Here is a 24,755-nt window from a genome sequence, read left to right on the forward strand (position 1 = left end):
CTCCACGGGGTTTGTTTCTAGATGATTTTGGTTTTGGTCAGACAAATCTAAAGTAAATGATGTCAGACTTTGAAATTCAGTAGGCTAGTTTTCCTGTCCAAACATTTCTTCTTTAAGGTACAGCTAGAACAATGCTTCTGTTGCAATTTCACACAGAATCAATGTGCTCAGGACTAGAGTGAGATTTACTGAAGAGTCTGGGATTTTTTGATGCTTACTTTGAGTTTTTCCAGAAGAACTTAACTTAAAAATGTTTCTACCATGTCTTAATTTAGGGTGAAGGGATTCTCAAGATAGCGTCTCAGGTAAAATAGGAGTTTCATGAAATCAGTGTTATTATTTTATCTTGAATGAAAATGGATTGAGAAATTTTTCTCTTATTTACATTTCTTTGATCATTATAAATATGAGGATGTAAAAATTAGAGGGGCTGGCTAGTAATAATTTGTAGATGATGATGTCTATTCAGAAGTTGTTCCATAGTAAGCAATCATTGTGGTATTTTTATTCTAAAACTTACTTTTCAGCATATTATTTCCTTATTCTCTAAAACTTACGCACAGTTTGTTTCGCTGCATGCAACATAATGATTTTGAAATTTTAATTGAGTAAAAACTACCAGCAGACTGACAGGGTTTTTAAGTAACATATATATCTCCCACCTCACCTTAGGTGATTTAAATGTAATGCTCTTGAAAAATGAAGTTATTTAAACAATAAAAAAACAAATGCCTGAAGAAGGGGGGCTTATTCATGGGTATTTATTTCATTAATGTGGATTTTTTTTTCTTGAATAAATACTCCATTTATTATTTACTTAAATTCAGCAGAAAAATATGCTGTTTGAAATTCAGGAGTGGATCAGTTAGAAGGGCTTTGACAGAAGACTGAGACTATGTGATATTTGGTGTTGCCATGGGAAACTGCTTTGCAAGAACATTTTCAGAGCAGATGGACCAAGATAAATAAAACAGATAGAGGTATTGAATAGAGATTGTTTAATGTTCTGTGGAAAAAACAGGAACTTAAATCTATATAACATAGTTCGTTGGTTCACCCTTTTTAAAATGGATATACTGTTTGATATGAGTAGTTCCATAGTGCAAGTTTTCTATAAATTCTGTTTCCAAGAAATCAGAGAAAATGCCAGGTTTATCTGCCTCATCCTCTGTATAATGCAAAATCTGTAGTGTCCTTACTTGATGTCATAACCTACTGCCTTTTTGTTCTAGTCTCTGAAGTTACATTTAAGTACACAAACACTATGAAATGCAAAATCTTTGTATTTCAGATGTTATAATTTTGTTAGCTTCACATGCTCTTGACTACTGGCAGCTCTTCTTATAAATCAGCTTTTTTCCATGATTTAAAGAATAAAAAAAGATAAGACTCATTCCCTGTTTAAGAGCTAGAATGTCTTTGTAATCATGTTTGATTACACAGAAGTTTGTTTCCATAGCAACATGAACACAAAAAGAGCCCATGTGACTGTCTACATACAACATGCCTTTGTTTGAGTACCTGTGTGCAGAAATACACGGTATTTCTGTTTAACGTGTATTCTTTGTTCTGCCTGGCAACAAATAAAATAGGTATGCGCTGTTTACTTTTTCCTCCAAGGAAATAGGTAATTAGAAAATTTAAAATATAAATTGTAGTCATATCTTTTCAACAACTCAAATTCAAACTTGTAGAAAGAAATAGCTTCTGGAAAAATAAAAGCTTTACCTGCTCCCTTGAACAAGTATGATTTGAACTGCTAAAGGATTTTTTTTTCTCTCTAAGTAATAAGTTGATTCTAAAATATTTCTTTGGATTTTCCACAGTCTAATTATGCTTCTGTTCTTCATGACTTATAAAACTTACTCCATGAGTTGATCGCTCCACGTAAGTGGAACAATTCTTTGGGAGATGCTGTCATAAACCCATGAATGCTCACATAAGTGTTGATGTTTTCATTTAGTGTAAAATGCAATGAAATTCCATTCTACTGAACACCATGCAGGTGATTCACATTTTTAGAGTGCATGTTATCCAGATTTTTTTTGAATGGTTGGAGCAATGTTTGTTTGCTTTTTAGGGATATCTTTCCATTATGAATGAAAATACATTTGATGCATTTGTTATCAATCCAGTTTAAATATCAGATGTGAATACCTACCTACCTTTGTTTATTTATGTTCTACTTTCTCATGGGAAACTGCTAATGCTCCTGCATTAGCAGCAGGAATTATTGGGGGAAATTCTTATCTTTTACAATGACACAATCACAGAATTGTTAGGGTTGAACGCAACTGCTGGAGATCCCCCTGCCAAGGCAGGGTCAGCTAGAGCAGGTTACACAGGAACGTGTCCAGCTGGATCAGATTAATTGGATCAGAGTATCTGAATTTCTCCTGTTGCTTTTTTAATTTATGGTTTTAAAATCTTGGCATTAATATCCAGGAGTCCAAAAGACATGTTGACATTTATTAGGGTCTGGGTTACTATATGTTCCAAGCTTTCAGCTGTAACTTTTTAAAGCCTTTTACACTAGCTAAAGCACAATAAAGTTGATAATACATTTTTTTCCCCATGCATTGTGGAGAAGAGATTTCATGGGTGATTAATTTAACCTCTTTTCAATTTATTTTAAGCAGAGACCAGTTAAATAAAACACTTTCCAGAATCGTAGAATTCTTGTGGTTGGAAGGGACCTCAGGAGACTGGCTAGCCCTTTGGTCAGAGCAGGGTCACAGGGTAACCTAGCACACATTGCCCAGGACTGTGCCCAGTGGGGTTTTGAATATCTGCAAAGAATGGAGATGCATCTTGGGCAACCTGTGCCATTGATTGACCACCCTCACAGAAAAATAAAAATGCAATCATTATGATTAAATGGGATATCTTATGTTTAATTCGTGCCTGTTGCCTTTTGTCTTTTCACTTAGTACCACTGAGAAAAGTTCTGCCTTCCTAATTCTACCACTGACCAGGTATTAATTAGCATAGGACAGATCCCACTGAGCCTTCTCTTCTCAAGGTCTCCAATTCTCACAGCCTCTCCTCATACAAAAAGTGCTCCAATCTTTTACTTACCTCCATAAACTTTATCTGGCCTTGCTGCAGTAACTCTTTGTCTCTCTTGGGCCCAGTTGTGGGCCACCTACTACAGCATTCAGGATGGCTGAACAGAGAGGAAGGATGACCTCCCTCAGTGTGCTGGTGATGCTCTTCCTGGTGTAGTGTGGGTTGCTGTGGGCCTTCTGTGCTCTGAGGGCATGCTGCTCGCTCATGGCCAGCTTGTTGTCCCTCAGGTCCTTTTCTGCCAACATGTATGGGATTTTTCCTGCTAAGTGCAGCAATTCACTTTGCCCCTGTATTGAACTGCATGAGGTTACTGTTGGCCCTCAGCCTGTCAAGGTTTTTCTGAATGACAGAACAACCATCTGATGTATCAGCCACCCTTAGTTTTGTAGTATCTGCATTCTGTCTCAACTTGCAAGTTACTGATGAGTTGTTGAGCAATATTGGCTTTTGTATTGACACCTAGTGTGTGCCTTTGATGGCTGACCTCCAGTGAACTTGGTGCTGCTGATTCACAAGATTTTTTGGCCAGCAGTTCAGTCAGTTTTCTGTTTGACTTACTCTCCATTCATCTATTTTGTGCTTCATCAGTTTGTCAGGGAGAAGACAATGCAAGGCTGTGACAGAAACATTGTTAAAGTCAAGATAAGCAATGTTCAGTGTTCTGTCCTTGTCCACTGGGTCAGCCTGCTCATCATGAAAGGCTATCAGGTTGGTCAGGCATAATTTCCCCTCCGTGTATTCATGCTTACCATGTCCAAATACGTTCTTATCCCTCCTCTGTTTGGCAATGGCTTTCAGGTTTATTTTCTCCATTCCTTTCCTAGGAGTTGAGGTGAGGTTGGGACTGAATTTCTTGAAAGCAGAGATACTTATTCTCTTCCAGTCCTCTAAGTTTCCTCTCCTCCCCTTGATCTCTGTTATCATTTTTGATCTCTAAGTAATTGAGTGCCCTCACAATGACATCAGCCAACCCTCAATATGTGTGGTGCATCTCATTATGGCCCATGGATCTGTGTGTGTCCAGTTTGTTTAAATGCTTCCTAACCTGACCCTCCTCCACTGAGAGGCAGTCTGCCTTGCTCCAGGCTTTTCTATGGTTTTCAGGGACTTGGCATAGCTGAGAGATGGTTTTATCAGTGAAGAGTGAGATGAAGAGGGCATTCAGTGTATTGGCCTTCTTCATATCTTTTGTGACAGGTCTCCATCAGGAGATATCTTTCCATTCATATCTTGTGACAGGGAGACCGTTTTCCATAGCCTTCCTTATGCTGCACAGCACCAGTAGAAACTTCTACTGTTCATGTTTATATGAGCTGTCTACCCATGTCTGTGATCCCAGTGAAACTGAAATTCTCCAACTGCATGCAGACCTCTTAATTTGTCCTGTTTGCTCTGCTGTGTACATTAGCAAACAGGCTATTTGAAGAGGCACAAAGCCAAGTTGTTTCCCCAGAAAAGATAGAATACCTTTACCATAATTCTGCGTGGTAGGCATTTCCCTATGTACATGTACACAGTTGGGGTGGGACTCCTACAGTTTTTTCTTACAAATTTCCTTCTTTCGACATTGCCTCATACTCTTTGCTTGCCAGCCTGGCTCTTTACTTCCTCTCTTGGTTGCTGCTCATGCTCCCCTACTCCTGTTATTCCTAGTTTGAATTCTCATTACTGGATTGGCCAGCCTGTTGGCAAAATGTTTTTATCCACTTTTATGGACAGCACCTCTGCTAAACCATACTCTGTCCTTGTACAACATGTTAATTTTTAAATTTAAAATTTAGAGCCCTGTAGCTCACACCAACTGCACAACAAATTCTTATGGAATATGTTACTTCCTTTTTCACCCTTCTGCCTTTCTGGAAGGATTGAGGAGAAAACTGCCTGGGGTCTTCATGCACCCCAACAGTCAGCAGCATAATCAGTGCTTGATGCTTTCTTACTGCCTCTGACATCATGATTGGTGCTTGTATGGAAGAGCAGCAGAGGGTCATAGTCTGCAGCAGCCTTTTGCAGTGTCCAGATCTGAGTCTCCAGCAGGCTGCAAACCTCTCCAATCAGCAGCTGTGGGATTCACTGCCCTGCAGCAGGGAGCTTCTTGCTGCACATAACCACCACAGGTGCCTGTGCAGCTCCTTTCTTTCTCTGGCTTGTGTCCCTTGCAGAATAGAGCTTGTATTTGCTATTCTTATGAGCTAACTATTTCAGTTAAATATTTTATGTGTTTTACTCTTTGTTTTGTGAGCAAATATGTATAGAAACATTGCCAGAGAACTAATTACGTGTTTTCACTTTTTTTGTTGTGTTAAGTTCTGTTTATTTTTAAATGTTATCCTGCCAATACCGTATGGGTTAGCAGGCTATGCAAAGGCTTTTTGTACTAGTGTGATGGATAGAGGGGAAATCATTTGTGGTTTTCCTGTGCTCAGGAAGGTCAAGGAGTAATCTCAAATCAGTCTGAAAGTCTACAGAAAGATTAATGGACATCAGTATCTGGTGCAGGATTTGATAAAAATTGTTAGATTACCTTTCAAGTCCGGAGTTTTTCCTTTAGGTTATGCCATTTGGAAGACACCAGCCTAAATAGTTTTCCTAAACCTTGCTTTGTAAGCTGTTTCAAGGCAAAGGAAAAAGATGCTATTTTAACATTACAACTGGTTTCACATGTGTCTTGTTTCTATTTCTTCTAGGAAATGAACCCAGGAAGTAATGTGAAAGGTCATGTGAAACTCTGTCATAGCAGAAATTTTCTAAAAGATTGCTTTACCTGTAAGTTCTTCTTTTCTGTTGTTAAATACTAAGTTATTTCATACTGTGGTGGGAAAGAACCACTTTATTTTGGCATTTTGACTTGCAGCTTAATTGTGAAGAAAGCCTTTACAAGTGCATTATGTGGCAACATGTGCTATTACTCCCTTTCTATATTTTAGTAAAGCCCAAACAAACATTTTTCCTCTAAATAAATAACTGAAACTAACATTTTCCCTAAAGTCTATTAAGGTTTTGAATCCAACGAGCAAGATTTTCATGCTGTTTCATTACAGATTATGCATCCACTGTGATGCATGCTGAACTGCAATTACTTTATTTTCAGAAATTCTTTTAAAAGTGAAGAATAAAAATTATTCAAACTTGTATGAGAGTGTGAAACTACCACTAAAAGCTTTTTGCAAAGATTTCATGTGCAGTGCCTGCTGTGCCTAAGACATCTTTGGGATTCAGAGTTACTAAATTATATGATAGTGCCCTTTACAATTGTGTCACTTGTGGCAAAGTATTTTCCTCGAGCTAAAATGAACTCATCTAATTTTGTAGATATCTCACAATAAACTCCACTTACAAATTTAAACTGTGGCTTTCATCTTGAGTCTAATTGTCTACATCAAAATACTTAAATTGGATGATCTGAACTTGCTCTCTTAGCAGAATTGCAAGAAAAATATTAAGTGATCTATTTTACACAAGGAACAAAACCATTAGACTTGATTTTGGCAGATTCATGTGGGTGGTGGCAGAGCTAGAACAGAATACAGAAGTTCTTAATCCCTGTCAAAAGATGTAATCTGAAAATATGTAAATATGCCAAAAAATATGCCCTGAAGGATATTGGGAGTTTGCAAGCTACAATTTCAGCAGTATGTTAATTTTTTCCCTTTTGTATGTAATTATCGTAGTTCAACTATGCATCACCTAGACAGCAAGTTCTTGAAAATTATAAGGGGAAAAGCACTTTTGAAAAATGTTTCAAAACTGATAGTAGGTGTTTAATCCTTTAAAAGTAATAATTTCAGATCTTTTCGTTATCTAGCACTCTGTTTTAAAGTAGCAGCAAAGCCTATACATGGGCAACATAGGTAATTTAATTTGACATAAAATGTTCAACCAAATAAAACACTAGCCCTCCACATTTCAAGCTCCTTATGAAGTTTCAGAAAATCTCCTGATATTTGATTTTCTTCAAAATGTACTTCTTTGTCTCAGTATTTCTTTACTACTCTGATGTAACTTGAGAGAACCGTAAAATAAGTACCAATACAAGCAAGCCTGTTAGAAATTAAAATCTTAATTCTGCATTTTGAGTTGAGAAATAGAAAGTGAATGTTATTGTCTTTTATTATATAAATATTCACACAGTACTGGTGCAACTTCTGCAATTGTCCTGTGTTATCCTAAGTGTCTTAAAATTACTCCAACATTAGAGCATTTCATTTGGTTTTATCAAAGAATCTGGAGGGGCTCTTTCAGGATAATTCAAGGAGACTTTTACAATTTGTCAAGGAAGAGAGAAGAAAAAGTGCTGCTCTGATAATGCTGTCTTAATAACTGATTTAGTAAGATTTTCAGTATTATTTGATAGGTTTAATTATTTAGCACTATTCAGGTGGATTTCCAGTATCATAACAGTAGGCTTAAAAGAACACAAATAAGAGGTAAGATTGAGTTAGAATGGGCTAATTTATTTTGATTTTGTCTTCTCTTTCAATTAATTGCTCTGTTAATTTCTTCATATCTGCCCGAGAAATCCTAGTATTTTATTGTGTGCACATGTATATGTGTGTGTGGGGGTGGGTGTGTATCCATTAGAGATATTTATATTCAGTGAAGATAAGACAACAGTTGGGACAAAAGTACAGAAGTGACTTGGAAAAATCATAGGTGAGAACATGGAGAAAAGTCCCTGACAGGATGCAAATGCTGAGTGTTGTTTTGCACACTGAGCAATGAAGTACATTTACAGCCTTCCAGACAACAAATGCATTATTTGGAAACCTGCAAACACATGGATTTCAATAAGGTGACTTCATCTGAGGACAAAATAGCAGAAAAATCTTTTTTTCGTGCTCTAAAATGTTTGAAACATTGTCTATTACTATACAGTTATAGACAATTCTATGGTTAAAGAGCTGGCAAAATTCAATAATATTTCTTACTGTAGACTGCAATTGATTTTATAATTCACATATTCAGCCGTTATATCAGAAAAAACAACATAGGAAAAGGATGTTGTTGTTGTTATTATTTTATGAGTACAGGTTGCTACAAGACGGAGAACTCTAACATTTTTAACCATTGCATAGTTCCAACTTGTCTTTTTGCTAGATGCAATTCCATATTGCTAATTTTTGTATTGATTAGAAGCTTTTCTGTTATACGTTTAATGCACCTGCTAGTATTCTGAATTAATTAATCAGTATTGTAAAAGTGGCTGTCATGATAGACAGACAAGCAACAACATAACTCATTGAGATTTGTAGATTGTGGTGGCAATTAATTATGATCAGTTTTGTCATTGTTGTGTTTTTCCTCCCAAAGGAGTTTCCAGGTTTTATTTCTCTTAATATTAGCTGGTTATTAAATCATAGCATCATAAAATAGTTGGGGTTGGAAGGGACAGTAACGTTCATCTCATTCCAGCTCCCCTGCCGTGGACAGGGACAGCTTCCACTGGACAGGTTTATTAGAGCCCCATCCAGCCTGGGCTTGAACACCTCCAGGGGTGGGGCATCTGCAGCTTCTCTGGGCAACCTGTTCCAGTGCTTTCCTACCCTCTGAATAAAGAATTTCTTCCTAATATCCAATCTAAATCTCCCCTCTTTCAGTTTAAAACGCTTCCCACTTGTCTTATTGTTATCTGCTTGTGTAAAAAGTTACTCTCCCTCTTTTATAACCTCTTTTTAAGTACTGAAAGGCCACAAGTAAGAAAATAATCATCTTTTTCTACCTTCCCCCCCATTAGATTGTTCTATATTCAGCTAGTCACTATCAAAATAATTTTTCAGTCCTGTGCTTACAAAAGATCCAAATTTTACCCATCATAATGTGTTCTGTGTAAAATAAAGAGTTGCACAAAGTCTACTGCTCTATGTTTGTAGAAGAACCAGAAGTTCTAAAGATGAACTAGAAATTCTTAATATGATAGCCATTCACCTTGACAGAAATTTAAGAGTAGAAATGTTCTGTTTACACAATAAATTATTCCCATTCAGGAAAGGCATGTTTGCTGATGCACAGCAAGAAGTGTTCCTCATTTTCTCCTGCTCTTCTCATGCCCTCTGGAAAAAAAAAAAAAAATTGGAATACCTTCTCTTGATTCACAGCTGCAGGGTTGGGTCAATTATTTGGAGATCCTGGTGAGAGTCCAGTGCAAGTGCAGCAAAAGGGAAGATAACTGAGTTGAAAAACTGAAAACACACTACCAAAATCAGTAGTAAGAATTGAAGTAGTATCTATGGAAACTGGTGAACACTAACACAGACTTTTTTGTTGTAGAAAATTCCAATACCCAAAAAGCATATTAATTTTCAAGGAGTGTCATGCACAGTTCTAATGAAGATTTCACTGATCACTGGAGATTGAATCTTCCACTGCTCTCCCCATGCCTGCCTCTTATTTTTCTAAACTGAACTTAGACTTGAACTTTAATATCAGGTGTTACCTGGCATATGTTTTCATGTCAGCTTCTGTCAGTATATTCAGGGGAATACGAGTTTTAATTGTAGCATTTCTGTGTACTGTAAGCATCTTCCTGATCATAAGTTTGTACAAACCTAAATTGCAGAGTAAGGGGAGTAGAATTATTGCAAAGGTCTTTCATGTTTTGCTTCATTACTTATTATGTAGATTTTTTTTTCCTAATAAGGGGTATACGGAGGAATGTAAACAGATATATCTGAACTGATGACAGCAAGAAATACAACAGCTGTCCCTGTTGTTGCTTGTTAATTTGCTGTGCTGAGGTGTAATTTCATGCTTTGTTGAAATCAGATGTATTAACTATAATTTGCTGAAGGTGAGATAAGGGGACAGGCTCTGTGAAATTTTTTTCTTCATCAATTTCTTTTTTTTCATCAGTGTAACTAAACCAAAATATTTTATTCTTTACAGTCAGTGTGCAATTAATATTTTCTCTAGGCATAAACTTCCTAAATCTCAGATAGTGTCACAGTGCCTGTGTAGATACCAAGATGGTGCTAGTCAAGAGGTGCAGAGCATTTATAGTCCACCAGTCATGGCTTCATTGGCTGCTGAACACAAGGAAGACTGAAGAATTCTGTGAGATGCCTTAAAAATTTGATTTTCAGTATTTGAATTTGATAGGTCCTTATGTCCTTATGACCTAAGCAGTGTTAAAGTTGAAAAAGAGCTGCTGGAAAAAAAAACCCAAAAAACAAACACAAACAAAAGAAAAAATATTGAAAAAAAAACCTCAGGCACTTGAAGGCAAGATAGTCTGTTTCAATGAATAAAAAAAACTGAAGTCCATTGGGAGAGAAGAAAGGGAATGATACAAGCAGTGAGTACCTGTGCACAATAGTTATTTTTGATTGGTCTAAAGTTTTTCAAATTCAGTAGAAGAAACTTCTTGGTTTATTTTCAGTGTTGTGAAAATATACGTTAATTCTGTATATTTTTATCATTAACAAGTCTCTGCTAGTTATGTGTAGGTTTAGAGAATGTATGAGTAAAATTATAAATGTTTTGATTCCTTCAGTTAGAACAATGTGGGTACAGTATATGCGTCCAAATAGTGCAACAAGATTTGGCTTCACAGGCTCTCTCAAGACTGAATTTGCATCTGTTCCTCTTGACTGTCTTGACCATGCTACTGAAGTAGCTTAGGAGGGAAGGAATGCTCATTTGTGTGTAGCCTGTCATTTTTACTTCACCTGCTTGTTACACTCTTTGAATATTAGTCCACAGTTAATCCATTGACAGGAAAGTTTACCTGGGATTAAAAGCCAGTGAAATTACTTTTTGCTGAGTCTGTTTGTAAATAATTGTTTGTCTTGTAAATAAGAGTAATGCACTTTAGAGCAAGTGTCATAATGATATTAGAAAAAGTACAAAGAAAATTCTTTATGGTCTAATTCAAACCATTTAACAGGTACACCAATTTTGAGTGAGATATGGTATTATGTTGTATGTCTACATCTCATATTACCTGGCTTCAGGCAGAAAACTTTGTTTCAGCTTCCCAGCAGACAAAAGGTTCAACTCTGGTACCAGTAATTTCTGGTGTGGAAGGATTGTGTTGTCATAGAGGTACAAGTGGGGCATCAGGACCTCCAGAGTGCTCAGGCAAGCACATTTCTCTCTGGGGAGCTTCTTTGGAGCCACTGAAAGAAGAACACTCCTGAAAAACCTGACTTTGGTAGAGAAGCAGTATCCGTGTTGCCTAGAAGTTGATGTCTCACTGGGTGTTTGTGTCTCCCTCCTCTGCAAGCAGGTTTTAGGTGATTGCCTCAGGAAATGTAATTTTGCAGGATTACTCCTGCTGTAGACTACTGATAGAGTCTGAAGGATTGTCATGATTGTGGCCTTCTTGTGCCTTCCACAGAGCTAAAGAGGATAATTATTGATTAATGTAATGAACCAAAGATAGCACTGTTTTTGTGGACTGATTCATGTGAGAATGGTCTAAGGATTCACCATTTCCTGGAAAAAAAAATGTGCAAGCTCTTGCTTCTGAACTTGAATGGGAGAGGCAAATTCATACTTCTGTAATTACTTTGATTGCAGTTTCTTGTTGTAGTCTATTTCAGGTAAACCTACACTGCATGAATCATAGGAAATTGCTAGCTAGAAAACAGTTAGAATGTCAAGAGGTGCTTTTGCTCCTCAATTAACTAGTTTAGCATGAATGTCAGGTCTGTGTAGCTGTAAGATTAGGGTTGTTTTTATTTCCTTTTCTTTTTTTAACTTATTGTGTGCATTGTGAGAGCATTGTCTTTCAGCTGTGCAGTAATCTCTGATAGCTTGCTTGTACTTTTAGGTTTTGTATGACTTTTGTACCCCTCATGCTTCAAGATACCCTCTTTGTACAGCTCTTGGTTTGTGGCTGTGACGAGTAGCAGAAGGTTTATTTAACTGAAAACAACCTAAAGAGTGACATTAGAAACTACTGTCAAACAGACAGGAAGGAGTAGGAATACTGATTACTTATTGCTTATTAATTTGTGATTAATCAGTGAAAGAATTCTATATTCTAAAAGTAAGTAAATAATGTCTGCTTGTGCTACTATCTGCAGCTTTCTGTTGACTAGGAGCTGGCAAGTAGCAGCTTGTGGGTTTTTTTGGTTGAATAGCCCAGCAGTGTACATAGTTTACATCATAAGGAGCTGGGTAGAACGTCTTGAGAAAACAAGGTTTTGTGCACTATTGCCATCTCCCATTACTAGCATTGCATAGGTGTTGCTGCAGTCCTTGCCCTTTCCAAGTTCAATTGTCTTGCTATTAATGGTAAAATTGGACAAACAATCCTAATAGGTGCTATTTTGTGTGTTTAAATAGCTAAAACGCATAGTTGTAACTGTAGTTACAGCTAGAATTTCTTAGCCGGTACACCCTGCAACATGCCTTGGTCATCTTGTTCTGTGGCTGGAGACATGGCTGGACTAGAGGTGTGTGTGATTCCTCCTGTGCGTGGGGGTTTCCTGCTGAGGCATCTGGCACCTGCATAGGTCAGAGAGGAATGTCTGGCATTAATGTTGTATTCATTTGGAAGATACCTTTCTTGGAATGTTTTGCAGAAATCATTTGAGAATTCTTGCCAAAGTGAAAACTTCCTCTGATAAACTTGTTTGTGTAAAGTGTCCAGGAAGTTAATTCCTGAGGCTGTTAGCACTGACAGCACTAATTTTCTCTGTTAAATTCAGAGCTTGAAATTTGTCCAGACATCTGGCTTTGTAGAGGAGAGTTGTTGCTTTGGAGGGTACACTGCACGCTATGGGACTAAGGGTTAGATTTTATATATATACGGTATTTCCCCAGTGTATATCCATCAAAGAAATACGATTGCAACATCTTCCATTTTGAAATAAACTTTCATACTGAAATGATCTGTTGAAGAGGTGGGAGTAGTGTGCATATTAAAGAAGTAGATGAATTATCTATAATGACTCAGTTTGGCTCACTTGACAGCAGGCAGGAAGATCCTGGAGTGACCCTTACAGCCTCAGTTTCATAGGTGTTCCCATCAGGAGTATCTCATGATTTCACTAGGTCAGTAACAGGCTGGCTTCCATCTACTCACACATGAACAGCCCCGAGAGGGAGCAGCCGAGCCTTCTCCTGTGGTGGAGAAGGAGGACAGCTGTGACACTGGAAGGCTGGAACTGAGGAGGGGCTGTGGAGGGCTCTGCCCTCACGTGTACTGACTGGGCAGTGGCAGCGTTTGTGTGCCAGGCTGGAGCTGTCTTTGTGAGAGGTGATGTAATGAAGACATTTCCTGAGAGCTGACAAAATGCAAGTGCATTGCTCACCAAGAGAGATTGAAAGCTGATGTTCAGTTCCTGAGAAAGCAAAATGACAGCGTTTTTTTCTGACCATTGACTGAGATTTTTTTGTTTTGGAAGAGATTGAGTGTCTTTTATTTTAAATTACTTTTCTTTCCCTAAGTAAATCACACTGTATTTTAATGGAGCTAAATATACAAAATAGGGAAGACCTGTGCATAAGCAGAAACATGAGACAAAAAAGATATAAAAGGAAGCTATTATTTTTTTTTCCCTGGAAGACTTCTCTGAATTCCTGTTTTTAATAGTCCACATGAATAAATTTTCAAAGATGTCACCATGAAAAAGAATTTTGTTATATTTGAGAAATGCATTTAAGTACAGCTATGCTACTACTATTACTGGTAGTATTGTTGTTATTGAGTGTAATGATGCCACACTGAACACTTTGAAGCAGGCAGATGTGAACTCATTTGGGGAGATGTATTCTTAACCAATAAAAAACCTATTTTATTAGCCCTTTTAAGTCTCAGCTGAGACCTAAATTTGGATTTTGCTAATATATACTACAAACAATTCTATCAAGAAAGGCTCTAAACATCTTCTGATTCTTTATGTAATTATGACTTTAACTACAACCTGTAACTGAATTATTTAGGCTGATTTTATGCTGTGAGAATTCCAGCCTTTTACAATTTATGGAAGTTATTCATTGCAGTTCCATTTAATAGACTCTTGCTTCCTGTTTCTGACCTACTTCTTCTGTGCATCTTTCATTGCTTTATTCACTTTTGTTCTTCATCTTTCATCTCTTCCAGCTGGATGATCTTTCCTTTACATCAATATTTCTGCAGGTGGAAGTTTTATAGATTTCATACTGTTTAGACAAACCTGATGGGGTGGGAGTGTTACAGTGAGTGTTTATGACCTTGCGGCAATTGTTTTTGTGAAACTGGTGAAAATTTCCACAAAACAAATGGAGAGCAAGTACAGTAACAGTTTTGGGTTTGTTTGGGAGTTTTTTCCTACTTTTTATGTTGGTTATACAAAATTTTAATTTGATCCTGTTAGGCTGCACCTATATAAGCATATATATCTACTTACTTCATGTTAGAATAAGTCATATCAATAGTTTTCTTTGTTTGTTGCAAGAAAAGTACCCCAGTATCCATGCTTAGTTGTTTTCAGAATTGTGATCCCTGAATGGAAGAAAAGATGGTATTAACAGGCATAAGTTGAGCACTGATATTATTGCAGGGATTGTGAGGTGGGAAGGGTTGCAATGATTCTTTGAAATCAAAGAATTTTTATCCTTTTTGTTGTTTTTAACAGATATAATTTTATCTAATTTATGCTAAAAGTTCTAATTTTATTAAGAGTGGGTTTCTAATTTTCTAGACATGGCACACATACGAAGAAATATTTTTTTCCTGTAGGAGTGCCTAACATCTAAATATACAAAGAACATGTTAAAAATAGAGTTTTACAGTAGTAGCTTTTTTCTTTAAACATAGCTTAGTTGTTTCACTCTTTATCCCCTATTTTCTGGTTGAAAGGAAGTTGCTTGTCAAGAAGGTTACAAGGAAAGTTGAAATGAAATGTTTGTTCACTTAATAATAATAATAATAACAACAATAATAGTATTGGTTAAATGAAGAAATTGCAGCCCTAGCTGAGCTGGCAGCATAGAAGGCAGATGCTCCTGTGTGCGTCACGTTCGTAGTCATCCACTGCTGCCTTGAGTAAGCCGGGCTGTGCAATTCAGAGAAGGGCAACTCTCAGCTTTTTGTTACTCATGTACTACCAGGGACTCGTGCTCAGGCAACAGTGGGAAATTTCAACGCTTTTCTAAAGCACAGTTCCAAAAATTGCAACTGTAGGGCATTTGATCTAAAAACAGATTTGTACCTGCTATTAATTGGATCCAGGGTGGGCTGCACAGTGTGCAGCAGTAAGGGAAAATTTTGCCTTTGCGTCACAAATGCAGTGAAACTCTTGACCCAGTGCCACTAATAGCTGTGGCTTCGTTGACACAATCTTGTAGCTTTTTTAAGCTAGTGGGACAGCAGCAGCTCAGGGCTGTGATAAGTATTTCATTCTTAGCTGAGTAATAGGAGAGAACAAAGCTGCTTCATTCATTGCTTTGTGTCTTACAGTCACCAGCTTGTTAGTCTTTCTGGTCAATGCATGTTACAGTATTGTTATTATAGGTCTTATTCTGCTTTGTGTCACTTCAGTTTTCCTTATTGCCAGTGAGGGAAAATCATCTAGCAAGGGGTCATTTTTAACTGCATTTTCAATCTGAAATGAGAATTTCAGCTAGATAAGAAAGCTCTGGGTTTTCAATTAAGTTGGTTTAAGTTTACTACTTATGCTGGAAAAGTCCAGTGGGATGGGATTTAGGTGATAAAATACCTTATTCGGCAACTGAAGAATACTGGAGTGTGAGGGAGCAAGAGCCAAGTAGGAGGAAATTCTACAATCTGTTTATGAGATAGAATATAATTATAAGGTAAATGATTCTTAAAATACTACTACCTACAAAGTGTTAATCAGTGGATGATTTTAGAAAAAAGTGGTAATAGAACAAGATGTGCCTCAATAGTTTTTGTGAATATTTTAAGGTGCAGCCTTTGTTCAAGGTCCTGTGAGACTCATCCATCTAGGAAACATGAGAATGTTATCTTTGGAAACATTCCTAAAGGAATTTTAAAAATCTCCCCCCAAAAATGTTTGGCTGTAATGGAAATTTTGCTAACTTCAGAAAATACTCAATTTCTGCTTCAAAAATATTTTCTGTTTCTAGATATGTCTTATTTTGACCTGAACCAGTTCATTAATGTCATGAAGCATGTTTGATATCTAGTGTGGTTTTTTTTATGGTAAGATTCACATTTCTCTAACTTTAAACGTGTGGCTTTTTGTAGGTTCCCACTGATAAGATGTTTCTCAAGGGGGACAAAACCCCCAAATGGGTTAGAATTTAAATAAAAATAGCGATTTCCTATTTTGTCATTTTCAGTTTGCATATTCACCCAGTGGCAGCATCATTTTAAGGGTAGACCTTTGCTGGGTAAGAAACATGTGATGCTTGTGCTGAGACTGTGATTTTGCTCGTGTCTTTAATGGTAGCTTTTAAATCCCAGCAGCAGATAGCTGGGAGTGGTTTCACATCTTGGAGGTGTTACAGTGTAATCCTAACTTTTAGAGCTGGTGTATCTGTGCAGCTCAGAGAATGGGAAATGAAGATTCTTACTTTTGTAGAGATGGGCTTTATAAATTTGGGGTTTCCTCTGCAGAGTATAAATGGTGTGTGAATTGTTCCCAGTGGTTGGAAGTCACTCCTATTGAATCTCAAACTGTTGCACTATAAGAAGGTGTGTGGTAATTGGTAACGTGGTAAGATACTCAACAGTACAAAATAAACTTTCAAACAGTATGTGACGTGAAGAAATTGGATATCTTTGTAGCACAAGGGGGGGGGGTGGATAGTAAATCTTATTTCAATCCTGGAAATGAATTTATTAACTGTTTTTGAGGAGATTGACAAATCTGACCCTTTGTTAATTAAGACTCTTAATAACCTCTTCTGACTCTTTAAAAAAATGCAGTTTTTCAGTAAGAAAAACAGGAAAAAACTTACTTGTGTCTGAAAATATTCCTGGAAAAGATGACTTCATAAAGTGTACTGGAGAGCAGTTGTAACTTTTTTCCTGATTGTTTTTGATTGCTATGGGCAAATGATGAAAAATCATGCTCAGCAGAGGTGAAATAGTTGTGTGGAGGAGGTGGGCACTCTGAAGTGCTTAGTGGAACTTAAAGCAACTGTAACTGGTATTGGATCTTCTTAGGCTGGATTTTCTTCCAGTGCTTAAGTAGGAGTATGATTACAGAACAAGTGCTTTTCATAGTCTCCTCACATTGCACAGAAGTTAACTCCAAAAAGTACTACTTTTATGTGCTGTTGGTGAGAATTCATTTTTTATTGACACCTCAAAGAAGAGATAAACTAAATAGCACATTACATTTAATCTTATCTTCCATAGCAAAGCATGCAGGCAGAAGTAAGATAAAAGTATGACCAAATTAATCTTGCAATGTTTAGAAAGCTGGTAATGGGGGAAACACAAAGAAATATATAATTAAATCTATGTAAGAGGTGTGTTAATTTGGAAGGAATATTTAAGACCCATAATCTTCAGAAATACATAGGGAAAGTTGCAGTGATAAGTTTATGTTGGAGGGTGCTTTTCCTTTAGGAAATAATTTTGCTGTCTTTCTTCTCCTGCATGCCTCCCTGTTGAATTACCACTGTTAGATGCTAAACTCCATGGAAAAGTAACAGACAAAATAACCTCCTGCCAGACTCTTGATTCCATGGTCAATAAGCAACATGCAGAAATCTGAGTAATTTTTATTTCAGTATCCCTTTTCAAAAAAAGTTCACAAGTTTGAAAATAACCATTGAATCCTTCAAAACAGAAACTCGAGGGATTTGTTTTCTGAACCTGGTTCCACTTCCATTTAAAGTGAGAAAGCTGTATTGTGTTAATAAACTCAAAGTTAGTATGGGAATGTCCATCCAAGTGTAATAATTAATTTCAGAATAAGGTTAGCGTCATAATGTCAAGCTGTATTTGATTGGAAATTATTATGTTTGTACTAGTTATGTGACTCTGCTTTTGGTATACTTTCACAATTTTAAGATTAAATTACAAAGTTAATCCTCTTTTTTTTGGTTTTGTAGTTTAATAAGACTTTGAAAAATCTTGTCTGGAGAAAATAGAGGGATGAAGAAAAGTCTTGTGCTTGTTTAGAAGAATGCGGTATCACAGATTTCTAAACTTGATTATCTTTATTTAATCAGAAATTCATTCCATGTTTGTTAAAGAAATAACTTTTTCTGATTTCATTAGCTTCTCAGGCATGTAGAGTTTTAGCCAGGGAATGTGCTTTGTTTTGAACTCAGTCAGTGACCCCTGTAAAAATGTTTAATTAACTTTTGCCAGTGTCAATGTAGTTCTATTATGCTCAGCAGGCTGGATGAGCTCCCTCTGGTGGCTCATTTACATTGAGGTTCTGTTCTTTCCTTTTTATCTGTTTACTCAAGCAAACAAGGTTGCTGACCCCAGGTATCAGTCAGGCATTGGTTCCTTCTGGGCTTACAGTTTAATTGAAAAACATCAATAATTTCCTTACAGAATGAAATGAAAGCATTTAAATTCACAGGAGGTTTAATTCGTTAGCAAAATAAATAAAGAGCTACTGGGTAACAAAGTAAGCAAATACAACCAAATTACTTCCTTCTAAGTCAAAATCACACAATAAGTGTATGGCAGTAATTTACCAGTGTCACCCACTTACACTAGTGCTTATTCTTAAACTTAGCAAATATTTAGATATTAAACCAAAATACTTGGACCTTGACCATGAAATTGTGGAGTTTATCAGCAAGAAAGGAAGTAGGGTAGCAAGTAAGATTACAAACATGGGCTTCAGGAGAGCAAATTTTGGTCTCTTAGGGGATATTCTTGGGTGAACCCCATGGGAGCAAGCCCTGCAGGGGAGTCCAACAGAGTGGGTTGATATTCAAGGATCACTTTTTCTAGGCTCAAGAATGATGCATCCCAATGAGCAAGAAATTGGGAATAGCTGACAAGAGATCTGTGTGCGTGAATAACTCCTGTCATTGCTCAAACCTAAGCAGGGAACACACAAGTGATGGAAACAGGGTCAGGCTGCTTGAATGAATATAGAGAGGTTGTCAAAGTAGAATATAAGACAAGAAAGGTCAAGGCCCATCTGAAACTAAATCTGGCCAAGGATGTCAGGGAAAGAAAAAAGGGGTTCTTCAAATACATCAATAATAATAATAAAAGGAAAAATTAAGGGTAAGATGGGCCTGTTACTAAATGGAGGGGAGCCCTGGTTACAGAGGACACAGAGAAGGCTGAGTTACAGAATGCCATCTTTCCATGGGTCTTCACTGGCAATACCAGCTCTCAGGAATTTCTTGGGAGACCAGGATAAAGCAGTGTTGTAAGAAAGATTTTTCCTTAGTCAAGGGGAGGTTGGGTTAGAGAACATCTAGTGGTGAAGACGTAACATCCACAAGTCCATGGGCCCTGATGGTGTGCAGCTGTGAGTGCTGAGAGATCTGGACAGCATAGCTAGACTGCTCTTGATTTCTTTGAAAGGTCTTGGTGATGAGGAGAGGTGCCCTGAAGACTTCAAGAAAACAAATGTCACCCCAGTCTTCCAAGAGGGTAAGAAGAAGGATCCAAGGAGCTATTGGCCAGTCAGCCCCACCTCAGACTCTGATAATGTGATTGAATGACTCATCCTGGGGCACATCTCCATCCATATGGAGGAAAAGGAGGTGGTCAGGAGTAGTCAGCATGGATTCACTAGAGGTAAATCAGCAAAGCTTATGGAGGGGGACTGGAGCATCTCTCTTGTGAGGAAAAGCTAAGGGAACTGGGTCTGTTCAGCCTCAGAAAGAGACAATTGAGAAGGCATCAATGTCTGTCAGTATCTGAAGGGAGGGTGCCAAAAGAGTAGACCCAGGCTCTGTTCAGTGGTGCTGAGTAGTAGGACAAGAGGCAACAGGCAGAAACTGATGCACAGAAAACTCCATCTGAACACGAGACAAAACTTCTTTACTATGTGAGTGACCAGAACAGGTTGTCCAGAGAAGGTGTAGTCTCCCTCACTGAAGATACTCAAGAGCTGTCTGGACACATATTGATGGCCCTGCTTTAGCAGGGAGGTTGGACCAGATGACAGATGGTGACCCCTTCCAACCTGACCCATTCTGTGATACTATAAAGAAAATGATTCAAGAATGTGAAATCTTTGGTTTTAAAGTGAGTTAATCCTGTAGATGAAATACAGTATGAGTTAAAATGAATTTTGGTATCAGAATTAATTTAAGCTATTTCATAGCATTAAAGAGAAGCGTAATCTCACTCTTTGCAGTCTTCTTAAAATCAAGAAGCCCGGGGAATTCCTGAGTCAAAACCCCCAGCAAATTTAAATGAATTTTCCACCTCTGTAATGATAGTTTCTACAGATACTTTTTAATTCCATGCTGTTGGAATTTAATGGCATCCTTATCATACTGGCATTAAGCAAGCAGTGGGAGAAGTTTTGAAGCCAAACAATGTGCAAATTGGACATAAGGCTAAAAATTTGTTCAGTATAGAAGATTTTTTAAAAATGAAGTTATTGTTAGTAAAGCAGGTTACAGAATAAAATATTCAAAAATTAAAGAAATCACAGTTTTTGGAATTTGAGTATTTAGACAAAGATAAAATTTTGCTTGGAGAAAGAGAAAGGGGTCACAGCAGATGAGATCTGGAGAGAAATAGCAGTGTTTATAAGGTGATCCGATAGCCATCTGAAATAAAGGGAAAAAAAGAGTATAACCAACAATAAAAACATTGTGTGTTTAAACTATGTACTACATTTTTTCATGTTCCTGAAGCATTCTAGCAGCTGAGATTGATGAAACAAAAAATGCATAGCAAGCATGGGAAATCTCTAAATTGAAAGTCTGTAGACTTTCAATATTCAGATAAATGGACCTGTTATTTTTTAATCACAAAATGTTCATCTGTCTTGTTCATCAACTAACAATTGAGAACACAGTTTGTAGCATAATACTGTGTACCTGAATATCTGCATTAAAAATAAACAACCTTGGTCTTCCAGTATAATTAAATGTGGCTAGTAACAGAAGCGGGTGGGTTAGCAAATAATTTTCTCTTATACAGGTTTTTTAGAAGAGTTTCCTACTGTGTTTAAGTTCAGTATCTCTTTGATGTTGGTGATCAGACTATGAGGAAAAAAAAGAGTCTAGTATTTGAGGAAATTACTGGTGTACTTTGTTCAGGACTAAGAAGCATTGGGAATAATTTAGTTGGAGCACTCGGGGACTATGTTTACATTTTTGCAGCTGATGATAACTAGCGTTTTCCAGTCATCCTTTCATAAAGGAATATGCTGATCCAGACTGATCCTTAGATCAGTCTGTGCTCCTGGCTGCTGCCCAGTTTCTTTTTCTTGTTCTACCAGTGCTGTAACTGGGTTGCTTGTACTATTGAACTTCATTCTGTTTCTCATGCTCTCATCTAGAAGTCTTCCAGGGTTATGCCCCTGTCCTCCTGTGCTGACTTAAGCTTTGAAAGTTGGCCAAGAACTTGAATCCATTCTTACGAAGCAGCGCTGGAACTCTTTAAGGATAATGGATTCAGGTTTACAGCATTTAACCCAAAGCTAAGCAGGTAGATTCCACTGCTTGCTAAATTTTGATGCTTCTGTTATAAAGACTGTCGACCACTTTGTTAGAGAGCTGTTTAAATACCTCTTTCATGTATGTTATTTAGGAGTAGGAAATAATACTTTGTGTGGCAATGTCTTTATTCACCTTTTACTCTGAAGAGGCACATGGACAACACCATTTAAATTTTGTGTGCTGGTAGAAATGAGCAGCTAGGCAGCATGGCATGCAGATTACTTCCACCACTACAAATGCAGGAACATAATTTTATCTATTACAAATATATGTATAAATATATATTGTTATGAAATGATACTACCTTTACGTTGCTGAAGGTCAGCAACGTTTATGAGCAGAGGGGTGCTTGAAGAGTTCATTATGAAGGTAGGTGTTTCTCACACCTGAACTACAGAGGTAATAGGACCTCTTAGTACTTGCGGGCATACACACAAGCTGAGTACTGCAAATTAGAATAAACATAGTAGGAGTCCTGTCTGTGTAGTGTGTAGCTAAGTGTCACTGTAGTATAATTTCTTCAATGGACACTTGAATAGCATAGTTTCAGTTCCTTTTTAGGGTAAATTGGTTAAATACCTAGTGTGCCCATTCTACCTAAAAGTTGGTCATTTACTTTTTCTGATAGTTTTTATAAGTTTTATTTATGTTTCAACAAAAATTTGAAATTCTTAGTGAGCTGTTCAAGTTACTGGCAGTTTTTAGAATTTTACAAATCTTCCCTTGTTCCCTGTCTCATGGGGACACTAGTGTGATGAGAGAATAGCATGCTTGGTTTAATTTAAATAAACTTAGTGCAAACACTACACTGGAGCCATCCAGGAAGGTCTTTGTGTTTGGCAGTGAAAATCAGCTGGTTTAAATTCGCTTTGCTGGGAGATAATGAAGGTAATTTGTTTTAATATCTGGGGGTAATGTTTTATCTGATATATCACCATTCTGTCATTTCAAATCTCACTTTCATCAGTCTCTTTTGGGCAGGTAAACTTTTATTTGAGGTACCAGTCATATTTTAATTCAGTCTCAGCTATTACTTGTTGATTTTTAACTTGCTTTTTGACTTGTACTGTTCTGTGACCTTGGATTTTCAGGTGTTCTAGAAATGTTCCAAGATGTTCTACTTAGGAAATATATCTGCACAGGATATACAAGTGGCAAATAGGTTCCTGTGTGTTCGCACTGACTTCTGTTAGTCTCTCAGTGGAGGGGACGATTACCTGTGCTTAGTAATGCTGTTGATGAAATGATGTGTAATAATGTACAATATCCTGTGAATGGCAACGTAGAAAAATATCCAAAGACATTAGGTTGAAATTTTCAGTTGATTGCTTCCTTAATACCTTGAATACACCTCTATTACTCTAATGCACCATGTTACATTATGTGGTACTTCTCAGCAGTTCAGTCAATTGCAATGCTGAAGGAGGCAAGGAAAAAAGCTGCCAAAACCTCCCTGAGGATCTAGTAACATGCTGCATTCAAGCCTATACCAACTTCATGTGGCATTTAAAAAACAACATCTAATATGATCTCTCACAGCTATTCATTCTTATTTGTGAAGAATGAAAATTCTACTCAGGTTTTTAAAATAATTTTTAAAATTTGCATCTGCTGAGAACTTACTTGAACATGACTTCTGCTGAAAACTTGAATTTCTGATGCTCCTCCATTTGAAGTCAGCCTACAGAGCAGAACAGTATTTCGGACATATTCAGATAGCAGAGAACAACAGGTTTTCCCATTCCCATCTGAAATCTGCTGCTTTGGAATATTTGTGTTTGGCTAAAGATATCTTTCATATTTGCTGTAATTCCGTGACTAACTTTGTGCTCCTGTAGGCTTAAGGCTTGGGAAAAAATCTAAAGGAATTTTTCATTTTTCTGAAAACTTGATTTGGTTCTAGTGTCAGCTTCAGGATGCTGTGAAAGCCCAAGGGATTGGTTTACAACAGTCCTGTTTGGTCTGCATTAGACTACTGCTCGTTTCACTTTTAATTTACGCATTAAGAGCTTCTGCTAAACAAAGTGACTGCACTCATCCCAGCTGATCATTACCTAGCACTAGTATCTGTCTGCTTCCACAGCTGCTCTAGAGTTCAGACTTTTATCTTGGTACCTAAGTTGTGGTTACAAGAGAAGCAATCCCTGTTAGATAGTAAAGGGAGCATAGCATGTACAGTGTTTGTAACTCTTCTGTTTAGTTTTTGAGGAAAGTGGAAGTCATTCCTAAATCTCAGGACTACAGACTATATGTCTATACCTTTTTGTATAGTGTGTATTTATAGCCAATCTGTCTTTTTGGCAAATAATGTGGAGTCCAAGCAAGCAATTTGTAAGCATTTTATGTCCATGATGATTTTTATTTTTTAACTTCAGTATAGCTTTTGGCTGAAAGATCATATAAAAGCTGCAGTACATCTTATCTAAAGATGATTTTATGTGAGTAAAAAAGACCTAGAATTACCTGTTTCTGATAGTATTATTTGTGCAGGTAAACTTACTATGTTGTTTTCAATTCAAGAGTCTTGTACAAATTTTTTCTGTAAGCGATGGCAGAGCTATTATAAGCTGCCAGTAAACTTCCAGTACACTAGTACATTGTTTCCTTGCAATTGTGTTACAAAAGAATTGTATTGCTGTCTTTCATTCTCTCATTGGCACTTGCATCACCATGGTTGAACCATTAACCATAGCTGACCAGACTGTCTTCATAGCTCAAAGCCGTCGTCTTGTGTAAATAGGTATGCTGAGAAGATAATGTGCTCCTTATTAAATTAAACTCAAAACATAGTGTGTGTATGTAGGGTTATATTTCTAATCCCTTTTTGCTGTCAGATTCTGATGTAAGTGCCTCTCGGGATGTTTTGTACAGAGAATGTGTGTGACCTGAGTGTGAGAGAGGACACTGTACCCTCAGAGCCATGTGTGGAGGGAATAGATGAAAAGATTTCATGTGTTGCAGGGGAGAGCAGAAAGACAGGGCAATCCACAGCTAGGGAGCAGACTGACAGTGTGAGACATCAGGAAATGATTCCTTTTGTCTTAGTTTCCTTCATGATCCCCAAGCTCTGTCTGGTACTCTTCATAAAGTGTGTACCAAGGGGAATGTCTTGGCTGACTGAAAATAAAGTTGGATTCCTTGGCTTATCTGAGATGGGA

General features: G+C 37.3%; 1 protein-coding gene across 5 annotated transcripts in view; it reads left to right on the forward strand.

Annotated features, from left to right (window-relative positions):
* The window catches only part of MARCHF1 (membrane associated ring-CH-type finger 1), a 225,967-nt gene that overhangs the window by 69,576 nt on the left and 131,636 nt on the right, over nucleotides 1-24,755 (forward strand). For 4 of the 5 annotated variants that reach the window (XM_066186036.1, XM_066186034.1, XM_066186040.1 and 1 more), the window contains exon 2: nucleotides 5,757-5,835. The exons of the other annotated variant lie outside the window; for it this stretch is intronic. The gene's annotated coding sequence lies outside the window, so the exon portion shown is untranslated. The remainder of the gene's footprint in view (nucleotides 1-5,756; nucleotides 5,836-24,755) is intronic. 5 annotated transcript variants of the gene reach the window in all.

This window comes from Chamaea fasciata, unplaced genomic scaffold, assembly GCF_029207755.1.
Source record: "Chamaea fasciata isolate MVZ Bird 193981 ecotype frontalis unplaced genomic scaffold, bChaFas1.0.hap1 SCAF_6, whole genome shotgun sequence".
NCBI lineage: Eukaryota > Metazoa > Chordata > Aves > Passeriformes > Sylviidae > Chamaea > Chamaea fasciata.